Source organism: Chelmon rostratus, chromosome 4 (assembly GCF_017976325.1).
Source record: "Chelmon rostratus isolate fCheRos1 chromosome 4, fCheRos1.pri, whole genome shotgun sequence".
NCBI classification, from domain to species: domain Eukaryota; kingdom Metazoa; phylum Chordata; class Actinopteri; order Chaetodontiformes; family Chaetodontidae; genus Chelmon; species Chelmon rostratus.
Window position 1 is genome coordinate 15,048,565 of NC_055661.1, and position 19,493 is coordinate 15,068,057.

Genomic DNA, 19,493 nt, shown 5'->3' on the forward strand with positions numbered 1-19,493 from the left:
TTGAAGGAGGGATGGCAAGACTCTGACGCGACGTATCCTGTTGGATCTGAAAACCGATCTTGCCCGACAGGTTGAGGGGGTCACCATATTGAGGGGCTTTTAAATGTACTTTTGAGCATGCTTTGTTTTCATTGTTGATAGAGTTGATAGCAGTTTGGAGGCCGCTGTATGTGCTGCACTAAACTAAAAATGTTTACCTCCTGTAGTTGCAGTTGTAAACTATAGTATGGCATGAAATACTGTTAGGAAAAAGTAAAATTGGTCTCTGCCATGTTGGCTACTGCTGCGGATGGTTAGAGCTGTCTCTGCATATTTGTTGCTTGACGCAAAAACCCTATTGGATCTTAAGCATTACCTACCGCCCATGACATGTCCTTGGAAGTCAACAAACCACCTATAACTCAGTCGCTGAAGGGATTTTAATGATGCGGCTATGCCACAGGCTGCCAGCACTGCTTACAAATCTGACGGTTGTGTCTAAGATGTGTACTGGAGTAGCAGAAGCGTGAGCGTCTGTGTGATTGTGCATTGGGGGGTAGCCATGTTTTTTGCCATCTGACTAACCATGACCTTGTCCAAATGAAGCTATAAGCCCCCCCATCCACACACACACACACAGAATCTCATCTCTGTTCCCCCAACCCCTGGCACGCTCCAAAAGCTGGAACAGATTACTCCCCTGTGTGCTTGTTCTGACTCTGATTGCTGCTACATCCAGATAGGCTTTCAAGTGGCCTCCTGTGTGCGCAGTGCCCCATGGGATATGGCCCGGCGCACTACACATGGGGACTATTACCCAAGCTGGCGGAGGCCTGCATGCGGCGCATCGCCCCTCCAGATTGGGCCGACGCGGCCCTCATCCTCTCCACAACCCTCTAAACACCCATTTCCACCCCCAATCATTGCAGTTAATCACGGTGATAGTTCTGTCCGTGGTCTCTCTCTGCAGTGGAGTGGTCACTCTGCTCTATCAGCCCTGTGTGCACGACGTCGGTGTACGCTGACAAGCATCAGTGGCTGAGCTCTAGAGTGCAGTCAGCGGGTTCAGCTCTAACTGCACACATAAACACAGACACACAACCATTTGCAAAAAATTCCCTGTGAATCCAACCACAGGACAAAGCCGGGCAGCTGCCGTGGAGTTTACTTCAACTGCGGCATATGAGGCAGCATCAGCTGCTGCATGTCATGTCAAAACTGAGAGAAAAATGTCTCTGTGCTTTGTAAACTCTGCCGCAATGCCTTCATTGTCAGCACAACCCCTTTTCAACAAAAAGGTGTTCTCCACTGAGTATAAGCCAGATTTATTAAAGGAGAAGCTGCAGGACTGTGAGGCAGAGATAACCCGCACCGAGCAAGTCTGTGTTAGCCTTCATTCTTCTTTGTACTGGCATGTGAGTTGTGCATCTGTGAGATTTAAAAAAACGTGGTAGAGTCTCTCTGTGCGACATGTGCGTAGAGGCAAGAAGAGGGTGGATGTACTTGTCAGTAGGTGCCTGTTTTGCAAACACAATCCCAATCAACCACTTGAGAGGGAAGAGGGACAAATGCTTTCAGTGTTTAAGCGTGCCCTCCTCAAGAACACTTACCAAGCTTTTAGAATTCCAACACAAGGCGGCTGCAAAGAAACATGTAAAATCAACAAAAACAAAATAAACGAGAGGAAAAAAAAGAACTTCAACCATTTCAAAGAATGTGACATACTTAGAGCAGGTGATTGATGGAAGACTTCAGTGCAGACTGCCTCAGAAACGCAATGTCTCATGGCAGAAGGGGAAAAAATATCTGAACTTGCATGGTGGTAAACCACAGCAGAAAATTTATGACAAGTAAACATACCATTAATGTTGTTCACAAGGAGCTAAGCTGCAAGGATTTAAAATAGACAGTGACTGAGAGACAGAGAGAGAGAGACAGGGAGGGAGTAGTTTCATTTTTTCCAGTCGCAATTTAGGCATTAGCTGAGAGTCGAGGGACAGGAAGCCGAACAAAGGCTTAACCAATGAAATGAATTATGAGTCAGAGTCGGAAGGTAATTGCTAAGGATGCAGATTTAGCAATGATCCAGTGCATCGGTAATCACCAAGCGCCTCTGTTTGGGGTTTATCTGTGTGGTAATGCTGAAAATAATGCCGTGGAAAAAGACAAAAAGCAGTGTAAACAGATGCAGAAGCCGTGTCGAGTTTGATAAAGTGACGAAAGCAAATGGAAAAACTAAATTAGCATAATCATAACTCTCCCAATCTCCCCAAATATGCTGTAATTTATATGCGCTGTATCACAACCAATTAACTCTACCGTCATGGTAAATATTACTCATTACAATATTGCCCTGCACTCTACGTTTCCTCCCCTCCTGCTCTGCTGTTGTTTGCTTTGATTTAGTGGCGTTATGAGTCAGTGTTGGAGTGGTGTCACAGGTTGCCACTTGCAACTGCCAAGTCGTCACCTCTGAGAGTGCTCACTTGGCAGATCTTGCTGGATACGAAGTGAGAGAAGCTGTTAAGGCCAGCAGTGCATTAGCCAGGCTGATAATGGAAAATATCTTGAATGCCAGATTCTTTATTTAACTTTATGCGCTGCTGAATAACCAAATTCCACTTATTTGCATGCTTTGATATAAACAGATAATAACGTTGAAATACTTAAATTCTTTTTTTTAAATAATTTATAAGGCATACTTTGAATCAACAAACATAGCAGGCACACTGTGAACAGCAACCTGTACTCGAGCGAGACAACCTTGAGAGGAAAAGTAATCACGTCTGCTTTTTGACACTGGAAATTTGGCCGTTAAATGTAATGTACGTGAGTGTAGAGGAGGTATGTCTAAAGGAATTGTTATTGCTTTTATTTTGGCTGTTTAATTTTTTCAAATAAAGAGAATTTGTTTCAGTTCCAGCGTGCTCATTTTCAGTCCTATGTTGCCAAAGTGGTTGTTGTTATGAACTGCACTCGTGACTCCAGAAAAGACAGGTTAGCCTGTAATCATGGCGAGCACTTTCCTCACATCACTCAGTGACGGAGGCCTGTGAAAGTCAGGCAAAAGTCGGACAGAGAGCCTTGCAGAACAATTGGCCTGTGTCCTCGAGGGAAGGTTGGCCCATTTGAAATCATCACTTTGTTTTGCTCGGGACTCGGGGTTACAGCGCTGCCCGTGACCTCACCCGTCACCATTTAGCTGACAGCCACAGTACGGTAACCTCGTTAGATGCGGGGCCGAAATGGCTCTTCCTTCATAGATAACAATCAGTGTGCCTGTGAACTTCGATATGACACAAATATGAACAAAACTGCAGCTCCACAGCAAAGCCTACACTGGAGAACATCAAGCATGGACAGTTTCATAGGGCAGTTCCCTGTCATAAAACCTTGTTATGTCTGAGGGAATTTCTTTGGCAATGTCTCAAGCCACTTCTAAAAATGCCAGAGTGGAAGAGCTTTTTTTTTTTTTTTCCTCTTTCTCTTTCTCCCAGGACTTCTTTTTTTCTTCCTTTTTTGTTTCTCACAAAACAACTTTTCCTTGTGTCACTGATATGCGCAGCTAGTTATGTAAACATCGCTCACTTCAGATTTCATGTAAGAATTGGAAACAGCTGCTGTCGCCGTCCAGGGGGGGAGCAAAACCGACTGTTCTTTTTTCACCTTTGTTACAATTTTTTTAAGTCGTGACGAAGAGCTGTAGAGGCGGCGTAGCGGCACTCTGTGCTCCGTCACAGTCACATCGTCCAAACTGTGAGCAATTAAAGAACAAAGGGTCAAGTCCTCCCGCTCTCAGAAATGGAGGGCCATTTTCAGCACAGTCGTGTGTCTACTTTGGAGCAGCATACATCTATGTTCAGCTCTGACTCAACGTATATTTATAACATCACACATTGCACTTTGCTCATGGTGAAGAGTGCTCTGTGCTGTTTGAACTTGACATGTCCTTTCAGAATTACATCATAAACTATCTTTACGTACATCAAGGATTTTTCCCACCATTTCAGGCGAAGGGGTGCTTTTGGCATAATGTGCAGCTGTTGGTGCAGCGCTGTAGAACACTGGGATGTGCAAAACCACTGAAAATCTGGCCTGCAGTGCAGTTGCTCAAGGAGGACTTTATCATACAGATCGTAGATCAAACTGACAGGAGGTCTGAAGCAGCCGAGTGTTTTACGGAGTAAAAACAAATAATTTCAGCTGGATTTTTCAGCATTGAACCATACCGGATTCATATGAACCCTCTCAAGGTATCAGACCCCACTAACTCTCTCTCAACTGTTGCCTTCCAGCCCCGCAGCTCTGCTTATTGTCAATAGGCTCGGTAATGTGATATACAGCGCCGCAGCTATAGCTGACATGCTATCAGCAATGCCATAAATTTAAAAGCAAATCAACTAGTTGGACACAGGTTTGATTTCCAGCGAAACTCCCTACTGCTGATACTGAAAGAAACCTGATTTATTAACGGCTGCTCGTGTGGCATTCATTTCTGTCTGCGAAAAAAAAAAAATCAATAAGACCAAAAGTATTAAGTGGGAATAAGAATGTGCATATGCTTGGCTGCTGTACAAGACACAAGGCAACTTTGCATTAGTCAAACAGAAACACACGATAGAGTGCTAGTAAACAGCCAAAAATATGATGGAAAACACAGCTCCAAAAGGGCTGATTAAGTGGAAGAAAAAAACATATTACAATAAAATAACTCCCAGATTTTCCCCCAAATCAGCTAATGGGAGGAACGCATAGTTTTGGAAAACAAAAAGGATTTGCAAGAGCTGTGGGCTACTTCAATTAATCTCCATATGTACAGTTGATGTATTGCGACAAGATCTCACTGGAAGGAATAAAGGGACATGCCACACAAATTCAGACAATCTGTCCTCATTTCCTGGGCTGGGAAACGGTAGAGAAGAGCTCTGGGTGTTCCACAGCCACGTCCTCCTCGATTTGAGAAACACCAGATCAGTTCTTTTCTGTGGGCCTGATTTCAATGAACTCTGCAGTATTTTGTATAGCAGCAGCTTTCATAGTAAATTAGATATAATGAGTGATTCTTGCATGTGAGAAAAGACGCCAGAAGATTGAGGCTGGTCTCCACGATGTGAAAAATGCAAAAATGCTGACATGAGATCCACGCAAGAGCGGTTCGAAACATCCACCACATGAGAACTATAGAAAGGAACCGATATTACTGTGAAATAATGCTGCAGAAATAAAGAGCAGTGGTTGTGCATGAATATATATGCAAACAAACAAAATATAATCTAACTTTGGTCAAGCAGATTCAACTACTAACTGATAACTTCAGGTTTTGTAATGCAGATGAGATTTATGCTGACTCATGCTTTTTATTTGAAATCTGACACATGCCTTAGCTTTTTTATGAAGTGCAAAATCTATTCTACAGAAAAACAGGTCAGTCTGATTTATAAATAATAATTAGATTAGTATTTGTAATTTTATGTTTTATTTATATTTTTTATTTAATACTACTCACTGTCTTTGCCCTTTTCTTTGTTTAATGCATTTCTATGTTTGTAATGTACTTGCTTTAGTAATTAAATGAGTAATTGAATATTTTTTCTTTCTATTCTTCTGTCCAATTACACAAATGCTGACAAGCCTGTAAGTTTTGTATAAATGTATATGAGAACTACCAAAGAGAAAAATAACATCTCCAAAACCTTCTAAACATCACGCTGGCACTGCTTGCTGAACATCAAGCTGGTGGTCTGAAGCACATACTGCACTTCAGAATGAGCTTAATTACTTTGCACCTCCTGCGGTGTTGACATAAAGCAGCAGAGCTTGCAGTTTGTTGGTTTCTGCGCTGGCACTCGAGAAGCTAAACCAAGTAACAAGCTTTATCCGCTGATGGTGAGCAGATACCAGGAGGAGGATTAACCAGAGGCGTGCAGTGCAAAGCTATTGATGACCTTTCCGCAGGAAGCTTCTCTCTCTGTCACTCAGTGACAGGCCATGTGACGCTAATGTGTCGTATTGGTGGGACACCTGCAGTCTGCCTCCGATTATTTCCTGTGGCCAAACTTGTGCACAGCGACAAATTTCCCACAAGCCACATGGCCTCACAGCGAAGCATGAGCCAACTAACAGTAACTAGATATTGATATATGCCGATATTATTTGAGAAAAGACTGACCATGGTTGTAATTCACCTCCTGTTGAAACGAATCAGACACAAAATGCAACTCTTGCAGCACCGTCTCCTCCTACTCAATTTCTTGCTAATGAGAGGGAAATATTGGGTCTATGTTGATTCCTTGTGGGATCCAAAATGACTCCACTTTCCTCCCAAATTGACCTAAGAACAACAGTAACATTTACTGGAGATATTTTCTCAGTCAGACCACAACTGCAAGACCACAAACAAAACTAAGTGTTGCTGAAAAGCACTGCAGACAAACTGTGCTCTGTCTCTCACGTCCTTAAAATCACACACTGAACAGTGTGTGCGTGCATGCACGCTGACGCGTTTGGGCATGGCTGTCTGTGTGTGTGTGTGTGTTGCTGCATTCGAGTGTGGGCGTGTGTCTGCCTACAGTGTATGTCGCATGCACATACTGTACTGGAAAAATGGAAAAAGCACTTTCTGTCAGCCTGAGAATAATTGGTCCCCAGAGCCATTATGAGTGGCTCACCCATGTGAGGTAAGAGTCCAGACTGACCAACACTAGCAAACAGTAAGTGCACTGATGATCTACCTACAAAAAAAAAAAAAAAAAAAAAAAAAATCAATGGCTTATTTTCAGCCATTGCCAACTTTTCCAGCAGTTCCAAAATGAAACACCCTCCATCATAATTTATGTAATTTCTTAGGTCAATGTAATTTACTTAACTAAGAAATACATACATGTTTGTAATTACGGCTCCCTTCACGTCCCATTTAAAGTGTGAATTTCTGCAATGATGTCTTTTCCCAAATAAAGCATTAGCGGCATGTGCACAATTCAAATATTTTGACATACCTCAAATGTGTTTGCTCCGGTGTGTGTATTTATATCGTACATCATACATTCAAACATATGTATAATACATAGTATATTTTCAATGTCAGTCCATAAAACGTACAATATTTGCCTGGTGCCTGCGCCAGACATCGGCATATATCTTGGAAGATTTATAAGAACGTCAGTCGTCTCAACTCTTGTTCCATTAATCCTTCACACGAGTTTGCCTGATTACTTTGTCGATGCAGGCCTCGGAAGTAAGATGCAACTTCCCCGGGTGAGCTGCAGCACATGTGATTTACACTATCGATCCAACATCCTGATTAGAATTTTTAATTAATGAAGGAGGCTAATTGCCTAGAGAGAGGAATCCGCCCGACCCTGAACGAGCCTGATGATTTGCGTTGCGGCACTGAGCCTAAGTTAATTGCTAGGCTGATTTGAGTCGCCGTGCAAGAGATAATGTGCCGTGCCACGTTTGAAAAATTGACCTCACTCTCTTCCTATTTAAAGATCATATAAGAGTGTGGCGAGAAGGGCGTGAAGAAAAAGGGCCCCGAGCGGTGTGAAGTTACGTACATGTGAATTAGTGCCATAAACAGAGTATAAAGTACACACCAGGCTTTACCAGGCATGTGTGCCAAACATAGCCGGTGTTTTTCTTATTTAGGTAATGGCAGTAAGATTCAGAGGGTTGGGAAATGGAAGGGGAGGGCTTGCTTTGCGACAGGCTCTGATACCTTGACAATAATCCCTGCTTTTCCCAGAGCAGGGATAAGGGCCACTAGGGGTATTTCCACAGCCTAAAGGCCTTCCATTAACTATTAATCTTCTCCCGGAGAGCAGTGGGGGAATCGTGGAGTCACAGCTGCCATCACACTGCTTCATTTTTTTTTCTTACCCCCTTCTCCCCCTTATTCTGCTGTTTCCATTGGCAAACAGTCTACGGCTACGAGTCAGGCTAATTAATTTTAAATAAAATACATTGGTTATGCATAATTTATGCTTAAAGCCCAGAGCTACCGGTGTTATACAAATACACAAACTCCATACTGAATTACCAGCCACTTGAGCCAAGAGGAAGAGCACGGGTCCTTGGCGAGCTATCAAAGTCAACCCTTGCATTTTTTTTAGGTTATGGTTATCCAAACCAAACAAACACAGTTGAATTTCAGTTGAAGAACAAGCATTAAAAGTGCCTGATGTTTTCATAGTGTGCTGGTTTGGATCGGACAGAAAGGTACATAATTCCTGTACTGTATATCTGGTCAGTAACACAGATTATTCATTGTACTGTGAGTAGAGGAGGCGTCCTGAAGGAGTCCACTTACTTCTGCAGACCATCCATCCGTTCACTATACCTGCTCAAAGGGTCACCGAGGCTGGAGCTGATCCCAGCTGACATTAGGTGAGAGGCGTTTCACAGACTGAACTGACTTTATGGCTAACTCTACTCTAACCAGGTACCCATCGAGTCAGTTCTTCAAGTAGAAGCAGTGTGAAATGCAGAAAGCTGAATCTGTGCTCGTAACACTTTCGTTAGAGTTTGTAAATGTGGCTCTTTCCTCAAAGCTTTCTCTGACACTAACATGACAGAAAGCCTGCGACCTTGGATCCTACCAGAATTTGGGTCACCGCTAGAACCCTACAGCAGGAGCGGCGGGAAGACTGAAGTGACACAGACTGAGCCTGATTGACTGCAAACAGCTGAGCCTCCATCAGTTTAGAGGACAGGACCAAAAGCAACAATATGTGGAAGAAAGGTAACCCACCAGGACTTCAAAGAACAAGACTATTTCAGCAACATGAGGGATTGTGAGCATTTCGTAAACCAGCCGAGACATGTCCAGCATCCACCCTAACCGAGTCACTTTTCCCACATAGGAACTGTTTTTGAGGACGTGCATCGGGGCCGTTTGCAGCAGTCTGAAATGCTGGTCTTCGGCAAGCAGGTGCCTTCACGTCCCACCAGGGAATCAGTAGCCACAAAAACAGGAGACCGTCCTGAGTGGTGACCCCTATGTCAGAACATGAGGCGATCTGTTGGCTGACCATTTAAGGGATAGCCAGGTTAAGGTGGAGCACGAGTCCCAGTGTAGCCACTGGCTGAGCAGGCACGTGATCAACAGCGCTTTCGCTCTTGGATGCCTTTTTTAGCTATTTGGTCAGATTAAGTATTTTCACTGCTGCTGAAAAATGTTTACCAGATAATCAGAAAACTAAGAGTAGTTTGTCTTTAAAATATGCTCTGTTTCGACCACAGGCTTATAAAGCTGTCAGTAGTCGTTGTCAGTGCTTTTGTTGGTTTAAGTCTCTGCATGGCTGCCAGTGTTTTGCCTCAGTTGTACCTGTTGACCTTCTTGAGAAAGCAGCTAAGGACTTTGCTGAGGTTCGTGCCCTGGCTTAGTAAAAAACCTCGGAAACATAAGAAACTTCCGCCTCTTTCCCAGCCTTCTTCTCGAGCTATTGGCATCCGAGTTCGAAGCACTCTGTGCAGGGCCGGGATTTATGGCCTACTGGAGCGAGGAGACGGGGGAAAGCACTCATTTCAGCAAGGAATAAGAGCACTTTTCAGATGGTTACTGTATGGTAACCAAGAAAAATACAAGACAACTTTTACAGAGCCACAGACCAGACTGCATAAATAGCTGTGCACATCGCTCAAGTAATATCTACAGTTCTGGCATGTGCTGTTTTGGTTTTACAAATTATTGTTGCAATTTATTTTTCATTTCACTTTGAGGTGTCGGTTCTAGCAGCTGTTTCATCTTGCAGGCAAGACCATAATGATCTGACTGATGTCCTGCTGTGGACAAGCAAGAGAAGATCAGTTTCTATGAAGTGGCCCACCCAAGGAAGGAAGCATACGCATGATGAGATTCTGCATTGTTTTGATTCGAGCGACACATAAAGAATGACCATCTCCCAGCGAACCGAGGGCTGAGAAGAAGCAAGGGAGACAGAAAAGGAGGAAGGGGCAGAGAGGGAGAAAAATGGAGGAGAATGAAAAAGAAAGAAACATTCCCAAGCCGGCCTGGTTAATTGCACGGGATTGGAAACAGATGCACAGCCGCAGTGACGTTATCTGTGTAGACCTTGAAAGTCCTTCTGGTTTGAGGGGAAGGGGGATCGGAAGACTTGAGGAGGATGGCGATAGATAGGGGGGATGACAAAGAGAGAAAATGGTGCTGTGGCATGAGGGTTAGCGAAGGAGCAAAATAACAGATAATGAGGGATAAGGCTCATATTCGAGGCTTTGATGCGAGAAAGAGACAACTACTAGAAAGCACTGACATCAAGAAAATTGGCTCAAAGTGGGCAAGGTTAGGCCTGCATTGCACAGTGCAGTGATTTATGTGCATTTTCCCCATCGCTGAGGTGGAGCATCCAGATATTAGCACTCCACCTGTCTGTGGCACAAAAGGCCTAATTTGATCACTGTTCGTCTTTAATTAATTGAAATGTCTCCCTATTAATGTCAAGGCAGCAAATGAAGTTATAATTGTACTTCACAATCAGTTTCTATGTAGACATGTTCCCTCCTACTTTTGGGTCAAGTTCCAGTGGAGAAAACGATGATTTTATGAGGGGAGTTATTACAGTCTACAAAATAGGTTTATTAGTTTCACCTCAAATCAGCTTAAAAATTTAAGGTACTGTTTCAGAAACATTTCACAGTGTAGTCAGTTTCTTTTGAGTTTCACTTTCATGAATGTCCTGCTGAGCTTTCACTTTCACTTTCACTGCATACGTATATAGGTTAGAACAATCAAGAATGAGGCAACAAGAAAACCTAAAAAATGTAAAATGTACACATTCACAAACTAGACATTAACTGGTCACAAGACCGACACTGAGCAACTAATGTCAGAGCTCTTGCTTACACACACACACACACACACACACACACACGCAGAAAGACAGTCACATCAAACACGCAAACACAACCTGACTCCCAAGTTACTTCTGAATCTGACCTTTATCCATTAAAAGGTTTTTGGTTCAGTTTCTGAGGGAAGCCACCTCCTGCGCCAGGGTTGTGTGATTTGTGATTAGTGGGTGGATCTCAGAGCGATGGGGCCCCAGGGCCCTCACTCTCATAATTACACTCTATCCCTGGGGAAGGACCCTAGAGTGACAGCAATGTAGCTCCCATTTTTACCAGGTCAGATTCGGCGATTGAGCACATCCTGTACCCTGCCAATGGCCCTTTCCTTTTAAAGACCAATTCCCTAGGACCTTGGGACACAGGGACTAGCTCCACATTACCAGCAGGCACCTGTTCTCCAACCTACTTTAAGGCTGCGAGGCCGGCTCTAACAGGCTCTATTCCTGCTTTTAAATAACCATCAAATGTGCGAGAATCTGGAGGCATTTTTGAGAGTTTTTTGATCCAGCCCTTTGAGAATAAGACAGTACCAATCCTTTCTTCATCATTTAACAATGCAGACAATATGTTTTATGTTTTACAAGCCAAATGTTTGCTGTTCTGGTGACATGCCCAAACCTGAAACATTCTGTGAAAGCAGAATTTTCAAAAAAGAGGAAACAAGGAAAAAGAAAATGTGGAGCACAATAAATCTTGCAGTTAGGCAGAAATGTTTAACAGATGTGTTAAGATTCCTTTAGCACTTGAGGTTTTGGTAATCCGTGGAAAAACAAACTGTTTCATTGTGGAGGATGTGTAAACACTGATTACAATAAGAGGTATTATTATTTAGATAATAATATTATCCTAAGGCAGCAATAAAATGATCCGTCAGAACAGCATTAAATGTTTTGCATTAGTGACTGCAGCAATGCAAACTGATGGCAAATCCATCCTGAGGATAAGTTACACTTCCTCTTCTTCAGGATCATCCTCCATTGTTTTCATAGTTATTCCTTTAAAGCATACACACATAATGTATATATGCCATTTCATCAAGAGCAATGCTAATAAAACAGGGGCGTATTATAGCTCCAACAGCACATAAAACCCACACATTACCCAAGTCTCCCTTGGCTTCTATTTACATTGGAAGGATCTGCTTTAATTTCAATTTATGTTATATTACACAGCACGTCAGCTGGGCTTTCACTGAAAAATCATTACATTTGGCCCATCTAAGGGGGCGCGCGGTAATTGCTCCAAAACTGCTCTCAAGTGGGGGTCTTCGGGAGAGGGGCTCTCTTTGTAGACTGCGTGTTTTCCATGTCAGTTTAATTAATCACACACAGTTCTTAATCCCTTTCACATAACAACACTGGGGAAGATGTATGTGAATCCGACTGGAAGGATTCTAGCAGTTGTTTAAGTGAGGTGGGCTAATCAAGACCAAGTCCAGAGTTTAAAGAATGGGTTTTGGAAAATGAAAAAAACAAAATCATATTAGAGAAATTATCAATATAACTGGAGGAAAATCCAATTTCCTGTTATAGGGTTTCTTTTACTTCTTAGCCTTCAGTGCCCTCTTAAGCAGCTTAAAAGCTAGGTAAAACATTTTTTTTTTTCTTTCCACACATTGTATGACAGTGTGAGAGACATTCTTTATCTGCTTTTTACATGAAGGAACATCATGCTCATGAGTTAAATATTCAGGCAATTTTGTATGACTGCACCGTTACATCAAATGGAAAATGATAGATGTTTTATGCATAATTTAATTTCCTGTGATTCAGCATGAAATGTTTCTTTCACGACTGAAAATTTAATGATGTGAACTAGAAGTTAAAATGAAGTTCTGTGGGTCTGAAGAAAACTTGGCAATACTGCGCAACGAGCCTTTGCAGTAATGACCCAGAACTGTTGTATCAGTGCTTCAGCGGTGCAATGACAACACACTAAATCTGAATCTGAGCGTGACAAATATGGCCACCAGGAGGTGTATATTTAGGCATTCAATAGCCAAGAGAAATTAAATGAAGTGGAATTTATTGTTAATATTGTTGCCAACATTTTTGTTGTTGGATAAATCGTGAGATTTACTCCAAAAAAAGAAAAGAAAAGAAATCTGTAGTGTAACATAAATGCTGGGAAATCCATAAAGACTATGTGCCACGTTTAATCAGCTTTTCAAAGGAAAACACTGACGGTGAGTGCACAAGTTTAAGTCGCAGGTACTTCTCATCCCACAAGAAAACCTAAATGTGTTTAAATGAACATGAATTGAATGTTAAGTCTTTTGCTGGATGGTTGGAACAAGTGCAAGATCAAGGTGACCTTAACCACTGCTTCATTTTCCACAGTTGAAATATCTTCTTCTTCCTTTTTATTCTTTATTAAGATCAAATGTGAATGGGTGTCCCTTTAGCTCACCTGAGGGCGCGTGCACCGTTTGCTGCGCGCCATCCCGTCTCTCTCTCCTGCCTCTCCTGTCTCTCTCCAGCTGTCACTATCAAATAAAGCGAAAAATACTCCACCCACCCCCCCAAAAAAACATCTGATGCACTCTTTTTCTTTAAACACTAAATGCAAGCTTAAGGCCCCAGACTCTGCAGGTCCCAGATGGGCCTTTACAAAGTTTGACTGTGTCTGCAGGCTGGGAGACAATGTGGCTTCTTTGGCATCATTTGTCTCCTCAATGCCCAAGCATGTTGACAACATAGACTTAACCTCAGGAGCTGGTGTCAAGCTGATGCTATTAATTTATGTCCAGGAGGAGGCCTCTTTGTCACTGATCGCAGCAGCCACCGGTCGTCTGTTGATACTCCGGGACAGGAGCTGCGGATTTGGTCGAAGCACCAGCAGCTCTGAACGACACTGTCCATGTTGTATGTTGCTTGATGACAGCATCATAATCTGACTTCCTGATTTAGTTCATAATTTCAGGAAATGTTTTAAATTATGGCCACGGTCAACTACGGGCATGTCAAGTTTTATTTTTTGGCCATATTTGCATGGGGTTTTTGATGTTAGTGCAGGCTGTTTTGCCAACTCTTATTCCACATGAAAATGTTTGCTGGGAAGCAAGCAGAACAGAAGGATCCACCGATTCATTTTACGCAGTTAGTATGCTGAGATGTAAGATGCTTTAAATTTCCAAAGGCAGATGCTTGCATTTTAGCCCTTAAGAGCAGACTGACTCGCAAATCTCCCTGCCGCTCCCTCGGCAGATGTTTAGAGTGCTTGATGGCTCCACTGTGAAGCAATTGACTACAGTACATAACTTTATTTTATCCCTGCTATTCACAGGCCATTTGAAAGGTAACAAAGTAGAACAGAAACTGTGTTCTGGAATAAATCATTGCATGGGTGCATGCACTGTTTTTAACAGCAGAGAAAACACATTCAGTAATGCTAGAGCATTGATTACCCATGACACCTCACACATTTATATTATTATTACTACACTTCATTATATATGATTATTATTTCACTTTTACCATTCTTTTGTGTGTGCGCATTACTCTATTTCTTGCTTAAACAATAAACAACTTGTCAATCACCTTTGCACCATTTGTGGCAATTTAGGAACGACACAATATGATTGATTGATTGATTGTCTAGTTGACTGGTTGCACTCTGAAATGCTGAAGGAAATCTTTCTTGATTAAGAGTTAAATATTTAGTGTTTTGCTGACATAACTCCAGTATGCTACTAAAAAGCACTTTCACTAGAGCAGTCGGGGTAAATGGCACAGTGAGCTGTGATATTCTCACAGTTGGAGGACTCATTCTCACCCAGATGTTCCCAGTTGACTCCAGAACCAGCACCACCAATCTTTCTGTCACAGGCCGACTTGTCTGACCCTCAGACTAGAGTGTCTGCTCTCTCCTCCAGTGCAGAATTTACCTCCATTCCCCACTTTGCAAACAGCAGACTGTCCCTAAAATAGTCTTTTTCTCACCAGGGGATTCAAACCTCATCATTAAACTCTTGCATTTATCCTTCACTAAGCTTCTATATACCTTAGTCTTTCATGTGCTCCCATTGGGTACAAGCAACATCTGTTTCCTCTCTTTACCACGGTGTCCCACCAGACACTCACTGAAGTAGAGTATCCAACACCTAGAACACATCTGAAACACCCTTCCCCATACACGCAGTGAGCCGTTAATCTCCGTGCCCATATACTTTCACAAACTTGAGCTCACTTTGTAGCCAAATCACTTGCAGTACGAGCGCCTGGTAGAAATCCAGCATCTCTGCCCCATCTGTACTGTCTCTTATAAGCTAAATTGAGGACTCCCACTGCATGTCGGCATGTCGTCCTGGCAGAGAATCAGCCTTATTTTCTCCAACTGGAGAGAAAAACCTGGGGGTGAAGCAGAGCAAAAACACACGGTAGTAGGTCAGAGGTGCGCTAGGAGTGATGAATGAGCAAATAAATATGTGTCCGGGATCTGGGCCTCATAGAGCAGCATTCCATTGCACATTCCTCTACTGGAGATCATGCTCGCGACGGGTTTCCTACGAACATCGCACAAGACTTTGGCAACGACTTACCCCAAACTTGGAGCGGTTCCATCAAATATAGGCGGGGAAGATCCATGCCATCCTCTGCTGTAATTCCATGCTATGTGTTTCACACTGACTAGAAAGCTGTTGCCATGTTTTCCTTCACTGCGAGTGAGTTCACTCCTGTCTTACACAAACCAGAACTAGCTCACCGCCTCTTTATGCTCATCTCATGTGTCTCACAGGATTCGGGCTTGACATCTTGAATGCAGTCTCAGTGTACACTTACAGTGGCTACTGGTTATTTGTGGCCTGTTTCGGCATGGACACAGTTTTACAGCAGCTCATCTGTCATGATATGTTTCTGCTCTGTACAACCTCTCAAATTCCACCTGCTGTCACATCAAACCTGCGGTCAGGAAAACTTTAGATGGTGGCGCCCTCTGTTGAAAATACTGCCACCTTCATATTTATTTAAATGTATTTATATTATTATTGGTGGTAACATAAAACCACAGTAAACTGAATAAAAATGGTTAAAGGCTTGTTCTTAAAGATGAAACTGACAATGTATCCCCTAAAGCTTTTCCAAAACAAGCATGTAACCATGCTCCATATTCTTGTAACATGTTTTAAACTGTAGGTCAACACTAGCTAAACCATAACTCCTTTTATTAAGTAGTAGTTTGAAGTTTGTTCAAGTGTGTAACAAATATAACAATGCGACGGCCCAGCCAGTGTGCTTGTAAAAGCTGTAAAACCTTGCTTGAAGGTCACAGCAAGGCGAGTGTTATAATCACCAGTCAACCAGGTCTGTGTCACGTTTTGTGTCGCCTAGGTGTGAAAACACCATCTCATTCTCTTATCAAGTTAGCAATAATAAACATGTAAAAGCTTGTTGAGAAACATTTCAGTTGACGGTTACTTTTTGGTTTGGTTACTTGGTTAGTTTTAGGAAAAGCTTAAAACAAGTACTTCCTTAAAGCAATCAACACAGACTATTGGTTTCATACAGTAATCTCCTGTGTGAAAGTCATGTGTGTGAACCACCATTTTACTCCAACCTCCACTCCTGGATGGACTTTGTTGCTGTTCAAACAGCATGCGTCCTTCAAACCCATCATTATCACTTCCTGCTGGTACTGCACCTTCATACAAGCATTGACTTCTCACGCCAAGGCGAGGCAAATAGTCACGCTGACCACATGCTCATGGATTGGTGGGGCCGTTTCACACTTTGGCGTGACACTGTGCCGGAGCCACAGCGGGATGGCGTTCCAGGGAGGAGAGCATATTTAAACATAAGGCCCAGGTTAAAGCTGTCATGATGACAAACACCCACTGAGGAGGCCTTCAGCGCATTAGTGAATCCCTATAGCCTAAGCACCGGAGAGGCTGTTCAGTAGTTAGCCTTGACCTCTGACCTCCCTGCAGTGGGGGTCATGCAGAAAGGTAACTTCTCCGCTGTAGATCAATACGGTGCTGAAAATAACAGTACACCACAAGTCTATTTCCATATGCTGTAGCGTCACTTATGGAATTGGTTTCAAATGTAGCATCTTTGCCAAGACAGAGAGCTGGCAACGCCTGTCAATTACCAGCATGGAGTCTCCGTACCATTAAACATGCCTGGATGAACTAAGCTCTTACTCATGTGCCAGATACCACATACGGACTTTAAGACCTTTAATGGCTTCATCACTATCCAGCACAAAAGATGGGGAGGGGGTATACGAATGAGTTCTTCAAGTGGCCACGGCGAGCTCGTTCGCTAATCTGTTAATGTTGAGTTCCTTCGTTTTTCACTCGGGGGGAAAAAAAGCAAAAGGAAGATTTGCTCCTGCCTGGTCAGCGTCCAGTCAGTCCTAACCTGGCACTCGGTCGTTCAGGACTGCCAGAGTCCCCATGAGTGCTAATGTAGGTGAGGAGGGGCCTAAGGAGGACTGGGCATAAGAACATGCCAAGAGATTATCAGTTCGTCTAAAGCATTTTACAGATTCACAGAGAGGTGAGAAAAGTGGGTGGCAGCAATCCACGTGGAAAGAAATGGAGAACATACAACCTGCCTACAGGCCGGTGCAGCGGTGTGGTTACGTCTAAGTGAAAGCTCCGACATCAAGAAAGGTCTTATATAAGAATCTATTCCGCGGAAAGCCTGCTGTGTCTCAGATTCTGATAATTTGACAATTTTGCAAGAATGGTTTTGATGGCATAGAAATGCTGCAGTCATTTCCTTTGTATTTTTGGACAGAAAGGAGAATGCATTGGCCACACCACATGCCAAGTAGCCCCTTTCTTGAAGCTGCAAAAAAAGTGATTTCTACACTTGAAAAAATGAAAAACTAAAGTTCAAATAAACGAGTGAAAGCTCCGAGCAGTTAACTTACTGGAAGAGAAAGCGAGAAATTGAGGAGGATATCCATAACATAGGTCTCCTGGTTGAAATAAGCCTTAGAACATATTTTTTTAAAACGCATCCAGCCACGGTCACCCCCCCTGGAGAAATGTATATTTAAATGTTTTACTCTCTGAAGGAAGAGTTTATTTATTCCTATAAAACGCTACCTAAGATTTCATTTCCATTAAAAAAAAAAAAAAAAAATCACTGCCTTCATTTATTCAAGTGCAGTATTCTCAGCCGAGGGCTTTTGTTACTCCTTTAAAACACTAATTTCTTTTCATTTTGTGCAGCCTTTCATAAGTTTAGCTGTTGCTTGTTGAGCAAATTCTATCATCTCATTTTGAACTAAACTTCAAGCTTTTAGTGTTCAGTCTTTTTTTTAATTCTCCAAACCAACGTATCTGACATTCAAGGTCAGCATGATGTGATTTGATGACAACACTGTCTTAAAATGTCTGTTCTGAAACATTACTGACCATGGTGCAGTCACGGTCCATTAGCGATTTGTAAGTAACTCTCGACAAATGATCCAGAATCACTTTGATACATGTTTCAGCAATTACTTCATCAGTGGGTATGTCACATTTTTCACTCGCAGCATATTTCATTTTGAATTGGACTCTCCTCAAATGAATTTTACAGCACTTTGCAAACCCCTGCAATGACAAATTCAGCTCAAATTGAACTTTACAGATGAAGATGCCGTCTAAGATTATTGATAGACATCATTATTTAAACATGGTGCACGAGAAAAGTGCAGAGTCGAACATTTTTGCGTCAGCAGATTACTGTGATAACGTCGGAGGGGCAAAAAGAAAGTTTTTCTATGTTGAGAGAGCGGAGCATCCTGAACGAGGAGGAAAGCAAACTGGAAGGACATGAAAGAAGTTGCAGATCCTTTGACTTTCAAATAAATGAGATATATCAAATATGTAGTCGTGTTTTATTTAAGACGGAGCCAGTGCTATGCTAAATAGTTCCCTTGCTATCCCTTAAAGCTCTAGCCAGAAATATGATTTGCTCAAAACCCCGTTTTTCTACCCATTCTCTTCAAAAAATATAATCCTGAATACTTAAATATGCTATCAATTTGTTGCGGGTTAGTTCCAGTGTGTGTTTTTGGCAAGGGTTTTTGTGGGTGGCAGACATACAAGTTAGAGAAAAAAAATGGGGGAAAAAAAACAGAGTATTTTGGTCTTGGACAGCAGAGCAGTAGTTAGGAAGCAGCTACAAGAAGCCGACTCTCCCTGAAGTAATGAACTGGGCCTTTTTTTTCCTTTTGCTGGGGAGCTCTGGTTGCCAATTTGGTGGTGCCTGTGGGAGGCAGTTTTTTTTCCCTCTTCTATTTTTCTTCTCTCCATCTCAAAGTAAAATCACCTGGGATGTAATTAATTAATTAGAATCAGTGCACCGAGCTGGGGGGTGGGGGTGCCGGGCACATGTGTTTTCGTGGTGCGCTGTGGTCGATGTGTTCCGGGTGATTGGGATTAATAACAGGGGGCCAATTTGAACTGGGAATCAGTGTGCTTAATAGACATTGGGAGGGAGGGGGGTGGTTCAAGGGTGCACAGACCCCCCAGCCGCTGGAACAAAGGGACCCTTGTAAGGGGGGCATATTACACTATGCACTTTACTTCAGATCCCAGTCGTGGCTGCAGTAATCATACAACTTAATCTATGGCACCAGTTTTTAGCTTGAATGAGTAAATAGGCTATTTTTAGCACTCAGATGATCCACTGCATGGGGAGTCCAGT